The 13,761-nt window shown below is 40.9% G+C and overlaps 2 long non-coding RNA genes across 3 annotated transcripts; one reads left to right on the forward strand and one right to left on the reverse strand.

The window, feature by feature from the left end:
• Nucleotides 1-2,183: 2,183 nt before the first annotated feature.
• Nucleotides 2,184-11,775, reverse strand: LOC127945108 (uncharacterized). Its single transcript, XR_008150521.1, has 2 exons — nt 10,195-11,775; nt 2,184-2,792 (listed from the first exon to the last, which is right to left on the reverse strand). It is a non-coding gene; the product is annotated as an uncharacterized LOC127945108 (long non-coding RNA).
• LOC127945099 (uncharacterized) lies at nt 2,901-6,100 on the forward strand. 2 transcript variants are annotated; one of them, XR_008150510.1, is made up of 4 exons: nt 2,901-3,734; nt 4,319-4,682; nt 4,825-5,176; nt 5,281-6,100. It is a non-coding gene; the product is annotated as an uncharacterized LOC127945099 (long non-coding RNA). The 2 variants fall into 2 exon arrangements; XR_008150509.1 differs by having other exon boundaries at nt 2,902-3,734; nt 4,319-5,176.
• Nucleotides 11,776-13,761: the final 1,986 nt, after the last annotated feature.

Here is a 13,761-nt window from a genome sequence, read left to right on the forward strand (position 1 = left end):
GGAGGTGTTAATGGTTGTGCAGGGAGATGGTCAGAATGGGTGTTGGGGGTTTCAAATCTGCAATAAAACTCATTCAGGTCGTTAGCAAGCCGTTGATTAGCCTCAGTGCAAGGGGATGGTGTCTTGTAGTTTGTGATGGCCCTCAGTCCTCTCCAAACTGAAGTTGAGTCGTTGGAAGAAAACTGGTCTTCCAACTTTTTAGCGTAGGTCTTTTTAGCCGCTCTGATCTCTTTGTTCAGTGTGTTCCTGGCCTGATTGTACAAGACCCTGTCCCCATTTCTATAGGCATCCTCTTTGGCCTGACGAAGATGTCTGAGTTTTACTGTAAACCATGGCTTATCGTTGATGAATGTTAAATAAGTCCTGGTAGGAATGCAAACATCCTCACAGAAACTAATATAGGATGTTACAGTCTCTGTGAGTTCATCCAGATCGGTGGTAGCAGCTTCAAAAACACTCCAATCAGTGAGGTCAAAACAAGATTGTAAATCCTGCTCTGTTTCGCTGGTCCATCTCTTCACAGTCCTTACTACAGGTTTAGCAGATTTAAGTTTCTGCTTGTAGGATGGTATAAGATGAATCAGACAGTGATCAGAATTTCCCAAAGCTGCTCGTGGAACAGAGTGATATGCATCCTTTATTGTGGTGTAGCAGTGATCCAATATATTACTGTCTCTGGTGGGACATGTAACATGCTGTCTGTATTTTGGCAGTTCACGGGAGAGATTGGCTTTATTAAAGTCCCCAAGAATGATTAAAACAGAGTCCGGGTGTTGTTGTTCTGTCTCTGTGATCTGATCAGTGAGTTTCTGTAAAGCTGAGCTCACGTGCGCTTGCGGATGGATGTAAACACTAACCAGAATGAACGAGTGAAACTCCCGCGGCGAATAGAACGGCTTGCAGTTGACAAACTGCATTTCTAGATCAGGACAGCACATCTTCTTTAACACAGTTACATCTCTACACCACCGCTCATTGATGTAAAAGCATGTCCCGCCGCCGCGCGATTTCCCCGTGGATTCCGATTCGCGATCCGCTCTGAACAGCTGAAAGCCCGGCAGATGGAGCGCGCTGTCCGGTATGGCGTCATTCAGCCAGGTTTCCGTGAAACACAGAGCAGCAGAGTGAGAGAAATCCTTATTTGTCTGAGAGAGCAGAAGGAGTTCGTCCGTTTTGTTGGGTAGAGAGCGGAGATTTGCCAGATGGATGCTAGGCAACGGCGTTCGAAATCCGCGCTTCCTGAGTCTGACGAGCGCTCCCGCTCGCTTCCCCCGTCTGCGCGTCCTGAAGCGTTTGATCAGCGCCGCCGCTCCTCCGATAACAACGTTCAGTAAAACGTCTGAATAATTTAAATCCGGTAAAAGATCTTGTGGTGTGTTCTGCCGAATGTTCAACAGTTCATCCCTGGTGAAACTGATAGTGTTTGTTAAACAAAAAACAGGAAAAACGAACAAAAACAGTACAAACACTGGAGAGCCAAGCACTGAAGCAGCCATGCGCGGCGCCATCGAGTACTAGCAGTAGTTAGTAGTTAGTAGTTAACAGTAGTTATTTACTGTAATTTACTGTAATTACACGAAACCACTCAGTATAATACAAATAAAAAAATATAATAACAAAAGTAAAATAAATAAACAACAACGGCAGTGTATTTTAGTAACTTAATCAAGCATATTTTCAATAAAAGCAAATTAATGAATCAATATTTACAATAAAATTATAACAGAATAGAAATAATGTTTTCTTCCTTTACAGTATCACACACACACACACAAAATATGTAGTGACAAAATATAATACTCAGTCACCATTGACCCACATGTTGTTCCAAACCTGTAATAATTCAACAAAAATTAAATTACCAGTTTGTCTTTATAATGAAAGTCTCAATAAATATTGCTTTTGCTTACTTAATTACATGTTTTCTATGCAAATTTGGTAAGGTTCTGCAAAAATGTATGGACATGTGGATTCACATTTTGAACCTTTCTTTTAACTGTAGACCCAGTTCTACCAGAAAGACTCGGGAGATACATACATTTATTGACAGATCTTTTATACAGGAGTATAAAGACGTGATTGGATAATGCTGAAGGTAATTAGTGACGAAGTGATTGAGTCTTCCTGGCAGAACTTAGGCTAAAGCTTCCATTTCTACCAGAAAGACTCGGGAGATAGAAGGATGTACGAAGCATACATTTATTGACAGCTCAGCGAGCACAATTATAAATTTCTTTGGCGGAAGGCCCCGTCCATGGTTCGTAATCCGAGGGTAGCGAATCTGCATTTCCTGCCTGAAGACGAAGGCAGGGGCGCAGCAGACCCCCCTGGAAGGTAAGGACAGGACCATCCTGGTGGTGGTGGGGAGGGTGGAGGTTGTTGTCGCGTCGGCATCTGCGAACTCAAACATGTGTAAGTACGATCTTTTATACAGGAGTATAAAGACGTGATTGGATAATGCTGAAGGTAATTAGTGACGAAGTGATTGAGTCTTCCTGGCAGAACTTAGGCTAAAGCTTCCATTTCTACCAGAAAGACTCGGGAGATAGAAGGATGTACGAAGCATACATTTATTGACAGCTCAGCGAGCACAATTATAAATTTCTTTGGCGGAAGGCCCCGTCCATGGTTCGTAATCCGAGGGTAGCGAATCTGCATTTCCTGCCTGAAGACGAAGGCAGGGGCGCAGCAGACCCCCAAAATTAGGTGGATTATGAGACCTCCAGACGGGGCCAGCCTTCCCCCCAAAAAAGTAGATGAAGTATACCCACCAGTTGTGAATCCTAAGGTTCCTGGAAGAAATAGAGAGAGAGTTAGCATGACCAGTATAATGACGTTAGATTAAACTTCTTAAGTTTTTACAGGAATAGCCGCAATAGGCCAGACACAGACAGCAACGATAGGCAGACACAGACAGCCACGATAGGCAGGCACGGACAGGCCTCAATAGACCAACAGAAATAGCCACGATAGGCAGACACAGACAGGCCTCGATAGACCAACAGAAATAGCCACGATAGGCAGACACGGACAGGCCTCGAAAGACCAACAGAAATAGCCACGATAGGCAGGCACAGACAGGCCTCGATAGACCAACAGAAATAGCCACGATAGGCAGACACAGACAGGCCTCGATAGGCCGAACATAAATAGCCACGATAGGCCAGACGCCAGAGGTGTCAAGTAACGAAGTACAAATACTTCGTTACTGTACTTAAGTAGAAATTTGGGGTATCTATACTTTACTTGAGTGATTATTTTTCAGCAGACTTTTTACTTCTACTCCTTACATTTTCAGGCAAGTATCTGTACTTTCTAGTCCTTACATTTTAAAAATAGCTTCGTTACTGCTATTTCATTTCGGCTTGTTTTCATTCCGGCTTGTCATCATTAAAAAAAAAAAAAAAAAACCTATCCAGATAAATCGCGCCATCCGGATGGAGTGAATTTGATTGTGGTTGGATGAGAAGTATAAACATATACCATTCCGACACCCTATTGGTCTTTACGCGATCCATCGCACCTGCACGTGACACAAATCACATCACAGTCCAGCCAGGACCAGAGCCATATAGAGTGAGAGTTGCGACAACTCCATTGACTCCAATGGAACGCTTTTTTTACAGCAATGGCGGCTCGTGGAGCCTCTCAATAGTTCCCGGAAGTAGCGGCAAACCGATGCCGCGCCGTAGAAGATGCAGCAGAACAAACCGTTTGCGACGCACTTTTAACAGGTAAGACGTTTAAATAATAAGATTGAATATTATCAGTACATCTTAATAACAATAAATTGCAAATTAAAACCTTCTAGTAGATAATCACTCATTAAATGAGTAGATTTAAGATTTGTTATCAGATAACTAACAGATTAGGCTAGGATTGGAGCTGCATAAAGTTAGTAACCAACACCCTAATAATTGTAAAATCTGTTCTCATAATTCAGTTTCATCCATCGTGTTTGCAATTAGAAAAAAAGGAGTATAAACATATTTTTTTGCAGGGTGGGGAAAGTTAGCTAACGTTACATAGCCTATTACGTTAGTTCAATATAACGTGTGACAGCGGTGAGTGGAAGTGGTAAAAATGAGGTTATAAAGTTTGTTCCTTATTACACGTATTCAATTACTTAATAATAAAATGCACCCTATTGATATACATTTAGAGTGAATTGAGTTTGCAAAAACATGGGTGGAGTGTTTTTAGTCATTGTGATTCATTTACTATTACCTGTCTATATTATATAATAATACTGTATTATATACTTAGACTTGTTAGTGTATAAAAGTAACATACTGTAATATTATGTGGGTTCTGGTAGGTGGAGGATTAGTGGTGCCACTGAAGTGTTCTGTGATGGAGCATCAGTGAGGATGCAGGTCAGGAGAGCTGAGGGGACCTTTTTTTTTTGATAGCTGAATTTTCATTATTTTTCTTAGTGCTGCCTTTGCATTGCTTGATCTTTATTTTTTTTTCTTGTCTCTTAAATTTTTTTAATAAACCCTGGTAACTGGCTGATGGTTCACAGGAATGCTGACTGGCTGCTGACTGACTTGCTGCTGGTTGACTGGGCAGTGTCACCTGTCCCTGTCTCTCCTCTCTAGCCATGTCCTTTTTCTTCACTCTCACTTTCCTTTCTCTGAGTGTCCTCGTTCTTTTTTCCTCAACTTTTGAAACTGATAGAGGTAGAATACATGGTTTTGCTAATTTTAAATATTGAAAATATCACATCACTTTACTTCAACTAGTACGAGTTTGTACTTATTATATATGAATCACCTGAAATAACATAGCTGTAATCAGCAGCCATTTCTTGTATGTTCACAGGTCTAGGGGTGCATCGTGGAGCAGGGCCCTCCTCTTTTTGACCACAGGACGGTGTACAAAGATTGTGGGAATAGCATCTGGTCTCAGCCTACTCTTGAATTTTTTGGTCATGACAAATTGCATTGCCACAATTTGTCTGCATACTGACTTCAGTTTAGTTTCCACACACACCTTTTTTTTTGTCTACCCACTTACAGTACATATCACATGGTGGTTAAATGCACAGTTATAGGTAACACTGATGACTCCCTGCAATGTCTCACCATGAGTCTCAGCTCCCTGGGTTTTGCAAGGCTTTGCTTGTTCCTTATTTCTAGTAAAACATTGTCAATGTAAAAAAGTGCAAATAAATGTAAGTATAATTACCTAACAATTTTTTGTTGTTGTAATTTTTATTTGTATTTAGATTGCTCCAGCTGACTTGAGCCAACCATTATTTTCTCCTCTCTATGTCAGCGGGGAAGCCATACATTCGCACACCTTTCTCTGACTGAGTGGAGCATCCCCATGCAGCACAGTAAACCACGGTGGAGACTATGCAAGGACAACATGAAAGAAAGGACACATACAAAATGCTTGTCATGCTATTAAATTTATTAGAAATGTATTCATGAATTGCTGTAAATAGTTAATTGTATAATTACAATTTAAAATAACTGTTTTCTATTTTAAAATGGAATATACTCCTGTGATGCCAACCTGAATTTTCAGCATCATTTTGAATGGCAGTGTACATGTTTATATACGAGCATGCTTAAGTTGTTTTAAACCTGAATATATTGTGTACATGAATAAGTATTGTAAGAATTATACTAGATATAATAGATATATTATTTATAATACATAATTATATTACTATATGTAATTGTAAGAATTATAAACCGTAAGCTTCATTTTACATTTATTTAACATGCTAATTACTGCTGGTAACAGTTAATTGACCCATAGTGCGGTGCGAGCTGAAAATCACCTGTTACCAGCCTGTCTCTGTACTACCTGAAAGTCATCGATATGACATGAGTTAACATTAGATCAGTGAAAAAATTGACAATATGTAACGTTAAAAGGCAACAGCAACCCGTGTTTATAAAACTTAACGTTAGCCTGAAATACGTTTTTAAAATAACGGTAATTGAACACTAATCCTCAAATATTACCCGATTTGATATTTTAAAAACAACATCGCTGTAACTACATACTCATGCTACATACATATGTCAGTGTGTTGTATAAACATATAAAATAAATGCATTTATTGACTCCTTATTACCAGAAATCGCAGTTCTGTCACTCTACTCTATCAGTTTGAATGGCCGCCAATGCACTTCCTGGAACTATTTGAAGTCTACACGAATCACGTGACAACTAAACATTTCGAACTTCCGTTGTCACAACTCTCTCTCTATATGGCTCTGGCCAGGACATAGACAGTTTTGGGTTCGTTTATCAAAATATATATTTCTTAAAAGTAGGGTTGGGTATGGAACCGGTATCCGATCGCCTCAGAGTCAGTCCGCTTAAATTTCACATGAAACCAGCGTCAGACCGGTCTCCTTCCGTCTTTCAGCGCGCTCTTCAATCCGCAGAGGCGTAGACCGCGAACGGATCAGCGCATGCGCACTTAAACAAACAGAGGACACAAGGTATGTGTTTATCGATAGATTGTTAGAATATCCATATCTGTGCAGTTCTTTGTCATAAATACAGTTTACAAAAAGTCACGAGGTAGCAGTCGGTTTCTCATCTGTAAAGTTTTCGCTCATCACACCACAGCCATTTCCTCCAGCGAAAATCTAGCCCTTAGGCTAACACATATGAACGAACACATACTTTAATTACACTTACTAAAATATACTTAATTTAATCATACGTACTTTATACATACACTACTGTGCAAAAGTCTTAGACACTTTAGTATTTTCACTTAAAAGAATGGTGTTCGGACAGTTATTTATGTATTTTGCTGTAGTATGTCAGTATAAAATATCAGTTTACATTTCCAAACATTAATTTTCCCGTTGTCAGACTGCTTGTGCATTCAGAATCGCACTAGATTATTACTAAAATTAATGACCAACTGATATTTCCTACTGACACACTACAGCAAAAGATATAAATAACTGGCTTAAAACCCTTTTTGGGGAGAAAATACTAATTTTTCCATAAGACTTTTGCACAGTACTGTATTTTAAAAACGACATTGTTGCTACTTTATAAAGAATGACCATACAGTAATTCACAGAACTGATTTAAAACAGTGACAGACAGCACTCATGTTAACTTTTATATCAGAGTGAGTGACAGAGATACAGTAGAAACATTATGTGTGCTTTTGTATTAAATAATGACCCAGATTGTGAAATACATTTATTAGCCTTAGATTAAGGGAAGCACAACTTGCACAACAAGCTATGGATTTATTTTAAATATTTGTAATGTTCTTTAAAGTTATCCATAGTTTTTTTGTGTTTCTTTTTTTTAAAGTATCGGTTCAGGCACCGTTTAGGAGCCGGTACCATTTTAAAAGTATTGAAAAGGCACTGGACCCTATTTAAAAGTTATTATTTCTCACTGGCTCTTTTACCAAATGAGTGCTTTTTCTTCGTCCTCCACAAATTAAGCTACTGTAGGTAGTTCGGTAGCGAGATGTTTTAATAAATTAGCGTTTTCGATTGACGATGCGATTGACAATGTTGTGATAAGTTGGCTATACCAACTTTGTAACTCGTTCCCCCCCGAACACTGGACATAGCAGACGTATGTACCAAATACAAGAAGCTATGAATCAAGAAAGTATCAGGATTATGATTTCTTTTTCAGTTTTAGTTTTTGATCAATCACTTGGATTAATCATTCATTTTGACAGCACTATAATGTTTACTGTAAATAGATCACCATACAAGTGTAATTGTTACTAAGCCTGCACCAATGTTCTTGTCCATTGCCCTCGCAGATTCCTGCAGCTAATCATAGATGTACATAAACATTCCATTAAAAGTTATTGATGACAAGCCTCTGAAGTTTGACTTTTTGCACTATAACAATACTTATTGGCAACTAGTCATCATATCTCTAGTCCTTTAATGTATTTGCATTGTACTAAAGTGCGTTCATTTTAAATGGGCATATATGCGGCTGAGGAAGACCTGAAGGTCGAAACGTTGTTTAATTAAATTCCTCTGGAGCAGTAGTTTTCAGTGTTCAGACTTCACTTCTTTATTTGTCTATATCATTTAGTTGTCTTGCACCTGTGTCCTAATTGGATGTTTGGGATGTGCACACCATTTTTGTATTTTTATATATGCGGCTGAAACAGGAAGCCTAGTGCATCCCAAATTTTTCAACATGAACATTATAGTCATTATGGCCTATGGCCTTTAGAAAAATGTTTTTTGAGGAGGTGGGATAGTACACAATAGGCCCCTGTGGTGCGGCCTAAGCTTTTGTTCTTAATGGCATTTTTTTCCCCTTACATTACTTTTACTTTTATACTTTAAGTAGTTTTTTAAACCAGTACTTTTACACTTTTACTTGAGTAAAAAGCTTGAGTTGATACTTCAACTTCTACAAAAGTCTTTTTAAACCCTAGTATCTATACTTCTACTTGAGTAATGAATGCCAGTACTTTTGACACCACTGCCAGACGCAGACAGCCACGATAGGCAAACGCGGACAGGCCCCAATTGGCCGAACATAAATAGCCCGATAGGCCAGACGCAGACAGCCACGATAGGCAGACACAGACAGGCCCCAATAGACCATACATAAATAGCCACGATAGGCCAGACGCAGACAGCCACGATAGGCAGACACAGACAGGCCTCGATAGACCATACGGAATAGCCATGATAGGAAGAACACAGACAGCCTCGATAGACCGTACAGAAAAATAGCCATGATAGCCAGACACAGACAGGCCTCGATAGACCATACATAAATAGCCATGATAGGCGAGACGCAGACAGCCACAATAGGCAGACGCAGACAGGCCTCGATAGACCGTACAGAAATGGCCATGATGGCCAGACACAGATAGGCCTCGATAGACCATACAGAAAAATAGCCATGATAGCCAGACACGGACAGGCCTCGATAGACCAGCGGAAATAGCCACAATAGGCCAGACGCAGACAGCCACGATAGGCAGACATGGACAGGCCTCGATAGACCGTACAGCAATAGCCATGATAGCCAACACAGACAGGCCTTGATAGACCATACATAAATAGCCACAATAGGCAGACGCAGACAGGCCTCGATAGACCGTACAGAAATGGCCATGATGGCCAGACACAGATAGGCCTCGATAGACCATACAGAAAAATAGCCATGATAGCCAGACACGGACAGGCCTCGATAGACCAACGGAAATAGCCACAATAGGCCAGACGCAGACAGCCACGATAGGCAGACGCAAGACAGGCCTCGATAGACCATGATTAGCCACGATAGGCAGACGCAGACAGGCCTCGATAGACCGTACATAAATAGCCACGATAGGCCAGACGCAGACAGCCACAATGGCAGACGCAGACAGGCCTCGATAGACCATACGGAATAGCCATGATAGGAAGAACACAGACAGCCTCGATAGACCGTACAGAAAAATAGCCATGATAGCCAGACACAGACAGGCCTCGATAGACCATACATAAATAGCCACGATAGGCGAGACGCAGACAGCCACAATAGGCAGACGCAGACAGGCCTCGATAGACCGTACAGAAATGGCCATGATGGCCAGACACAGATTGCCCTCGATAGACCATACAGAAAAATAGCCATGATAGCCAGACACGGACAGGCCTCGATAGACCAACGGAAATAGCCACAATAGGCCAGACGCAGACAGCCACGATAGGCAGACACGGACAGGCCTCGATAAACCGTACAGAAATAGCCACAATAGGCAGACACAGGACAGGCCTCAATAGACCGTACAGAAAAATAGCCATGATGGCCGGACATGGACAGGCCTTGATAGGCCGTACAGAAATAGCCACGATAGGCCAGACACAGACAGCCACGATAGGCAGACACGGACAGGCCTCGATAGGCCGTACAGAAATAGCCATTATAGCCACACACAGATAGGCCTCGATAGACCATACAGAAATAGCCACGATAGGCCAGACACAGACAGCCACAATAGGCAGACATGGGACAGGCCTTGATAGACCGTACAGAAAAATAGCCATGATAGCCGGACACGGACAGGTCTCGATAGACCGTACAGAAATAGCCACGATAGGCAGACACAGACAGGCCTCGAAAGACCATACAGAAATAGCCACAAAGGCCGGACATGTACAGGCCTTGATAGACCATACAGATATAGTAACACCACCACCAGTAATTGCATGAATTTACCTGATTAGTTACAGGAGAGCTTGCTGAGCTTCAATAATGGTTTTGAATCAGGTCTGATGTATGATTCAAATGCTGAGGAAGACCATCTGCCCATGATCTTAACAGCTGATGTAGAGATCCCTCGTTCAGCTGCTGAAGTAGCTGCCCCAATTCTGAATGAATGGCCAGTAGATAGACTGCAGCTTTGAGAACAGTGGTTAAGTGAGTTCTAAACAGCCTTGGAAAGGGGGCTCCGTTAGAAAAAATAGAGCTGGTGCGTTTTAGAAATTCTAGGTCGGATTTTAAGAAATTTCACCATGCAGAGAAGGGACAGGATTTATTGATTTTAGAATTGTTAAGGTGACACCAGAACCTTGCACATCGGTTTTGAGTGCTTGAGGAGAGTGTGAAGAATTTTTGGTCCGAATCATAGATCTGAAGGAAATGACGCGAGCAGGATCAAATTGATTGGTTTGAAGTGAATTCCCCTGGAAGCATAACCTGTAGAAGGCAGATAAACACTGCCTCGAGAAGAATATTGAGGTACTTCGAAGGAAGGCTGTAGCAGATGGAAGTAATTAATTTTGCAATATGGGCAGGGTAATAGGCAGACATTGTCTTTAATTTGTTGGAAGATTTAGCTAACCCCTCAAGTAGTAATAGAACTGAATAACCAAAAGGCTTGAAAATTAGATTATAAAATTTAGCGTGGATTAGATGCTGGCAAGGAGACTGCGAATAGAGAAATTTTAAGATTTTTTTTTTTTTTTTTTTTTTTTTTTATTAAGACGAGAAGGAGCAACGGTCGAAATTAGAATAGGAACGCAAAAACTGGAAGGAAAAACATTAGAGCGGACCATGCAACGGGTAGGCTTGATTGAAGAGGGAGCAACGCCTTAGAAATGTGATTTCCAGCTGACGTAAGCACTTCGTTTAGTATCATGTCTGCTAACGGAGGGCAGACTGAAGAATCCGGTTGGCTGAGGGCACAGCTGTCTGAAGTCAAAAAGTGTAAAGTGAAAGCCGCAACAGCCGAGTAAGAGTGATGAACCAACACCAGTAGATGCGCGAAATAAACAAGCCTTGATTGTAGCTTAACCGCTGATACGTCAACTTAATAAAAAAAAAATAATAAAAAATGGGGAGTGACAGTTAAGGGGTTAAGTTTAAAATACGCATATATCGAATTGACTTAAGCTTACTAGCACACATTGCTAATCTTAATGTAAACAATTAAACATTGTTTGTCTTAGTAATCTTATCAAATTCTGAACATTTCCACTCTGTAACGAATAATTTTTCTGATGACGTCAGTTTGACAGCATGAGCAGAACCTCCTTAAGGTGCCCCTCCAGCCGTTAGTTAGCTATGAGTGATGGGCGGTCACACTGCACTTTTCTCTCCAATGACTCCATTCATACGCATGCAAATGCGTCGGACCGGAGACGCAAGCTTATGCGAAATTTCGCATTTCGCTGTGTTCAAAAATTCAAGTTTGGTGAACTCTGACCAGGGAATTTGCATAACGCGAAGATGTGGACCAGTAGAAGAGCGATACATTGCTGCAGGACCTCTCTGTACAAAAATTCAAAAAGGAAGCGCTATATAACTTTTAGCTGTTTGCGCAGCGTCCTATTTTATAATACATTAAAAGATTAATAAAGAAAAGAAGCTGCATGGTTTGTAGTGTCGACGGGAACAGATGATACATTGGAATGACAAAGTTTTATATATTTTTTTTTTTTTTCTTCTCCCCCTCCTCCCCTAGGGTGTATATATTTATAGAGAGATACAGAGTAACGTTACAATATAATAAAACGCTTTAGACGCAGTCGCAAAAGACACAGTGCTAGCAAGCACATATTAATCCATCTTGTGATAATTGAGGGGAGACAGTTTATCTTTCTCCCGCCCATATTCGCAGTGGCGTTCGAAATAATTTCGCATGTTTAAAGTCTAGTGTGACCGCGCCTTGAGACTGAGACCAGGAGTGCAAACAAACCATGCCTGCTAATTAATATTCGGTTTAAACTGGAGATATGTCACTACTCTGAAATAAGGTCAGCAGCAACTCATGTCACGTGGAGTTATATGCCTGCTGACTGAGCATTGAGCCGAATCTTACCTACGACTCAAAGGAGGGTCCATATTCGCATCAGCTTGGTAGATCCAGTGTTCATAATGCGCTAGCCCAAGAGTAAGCCTTGTAAAGATGAGGTGAGAGCAGCGGTTCCCTGCATCTGCAACCATAGAATCCCATTAGAGTATGAACTTTTCAGGAATAACGCAAATGAAAGACTGAATAAACAATGATTAAAGCATAGGATTAAAACAGCGAATCTCAAGTGTGCTAGACAGAGCTTTCCCTGAAATGCGAAAAATCTTTATCAGTATAAAGATTGTAGCGTTTATGATGAGCCTTAAAGTGCCTCATTATGAAGAAGTTATTCAGAAAATTGCATGCACTATGATCAACATCTTAATTATGCTGTGCAAGTCTGCTAGATAAACAAGAACGAAACGCCCAGTGCTTTATTTGAACGTGTGAGTATAAATCCTTGCAGAGAATAAGTTAATGCCCAGGCGCCGCAAGTGCATAGAACGAAATGATACTTATAATGCTGTAGACTTGTGAAGTGATGGAGGCGAGATGCCGAAGAGACCGGCAGCCTTAATTCTGTCTGCTGGTCCGGAGAGACTTCATTCGTGCAGATTCACATGAGCGTGCAGATGAATATTTGTTGATTGAGACCAAAGTCTTTTCAGGTGTTGAGACCCAAGCAGCACTGACGCGACATCTCGGAAAGCACCAGCGTTGCCAAGACCGTTTTTTTTTTTTTTTTTTTTTTTTTGTGGGTTGCCTTTTCTGTCCTGGGTTTGAGGTGACCCCAATTGTGTCATATATAGCCCCTAGAATGTGAATTCTACCGATAAATCCCCTTTGAACGCGATTGGGCTATTTTTTTTTTTTTTTTTTTTTTATATAGTAGTAACTGGCGGTTTTGAGAACCTGGCAACCCTGGCCTGGAAGCACACGGAACTCCGCCAATGTTCACATCCTCTGCCGAGAAAAGCTTGTAAATCATCCAACACAAACGACTGCAGATAATCGCCGCGACACGGAGCTAATCCAACGATCCCGTGTGCATCTTAGAGGAACGTCAAACTCTAGATAGTTTGCGGGGCACGAACTTAATTACAGCAAGTAGATGAATAAACACAACAGCTTGAGCAAGTACAATCGCGTCGGAATCTGCGGTTGTTGTCGCGTCGGCATCTGCGAACTCAAACATGTGTAAGTACGATCTTTTATACAGGAGTATAAAGACGTGATTGGATAATGCTGAAGGTAATTAGTGACGAAGTGATTGAGTCTTCCTGGCAGAACTTAGGCTAAAGCTTCCATTTTTGCGGCTGAAAAAAAAATGAAAAAGAAAAAAATATATATATACCTGTATTATGAGAACCAAGTACAACAACAAATACATATTGGCAAAAAAGATATTCCTTAAATAAAACCATGATTGGACATAATGATTTTTAACACTGACCTTTGAATAAGCTCAAGTGTGGCACTGGCTGACTCGT

Source organism: Carassius gibelio, chromosome A23 (assembly GCF_023724105.1).
Source record: "Carassius gibelio isolate Cgi1373 ecotype wild population from Czech Republic chromosome A23, carGib1.2-hapl.c, whole genome shotgun sequence".
In the NCBI taxonomy this organism is placed as follows: domain Eukaryota; kingdom Metazoa; phylum Chordata; class Actinopteri; order Cypriniformes; family Cyprinidae; genus Carassius; species Carassius gibelio.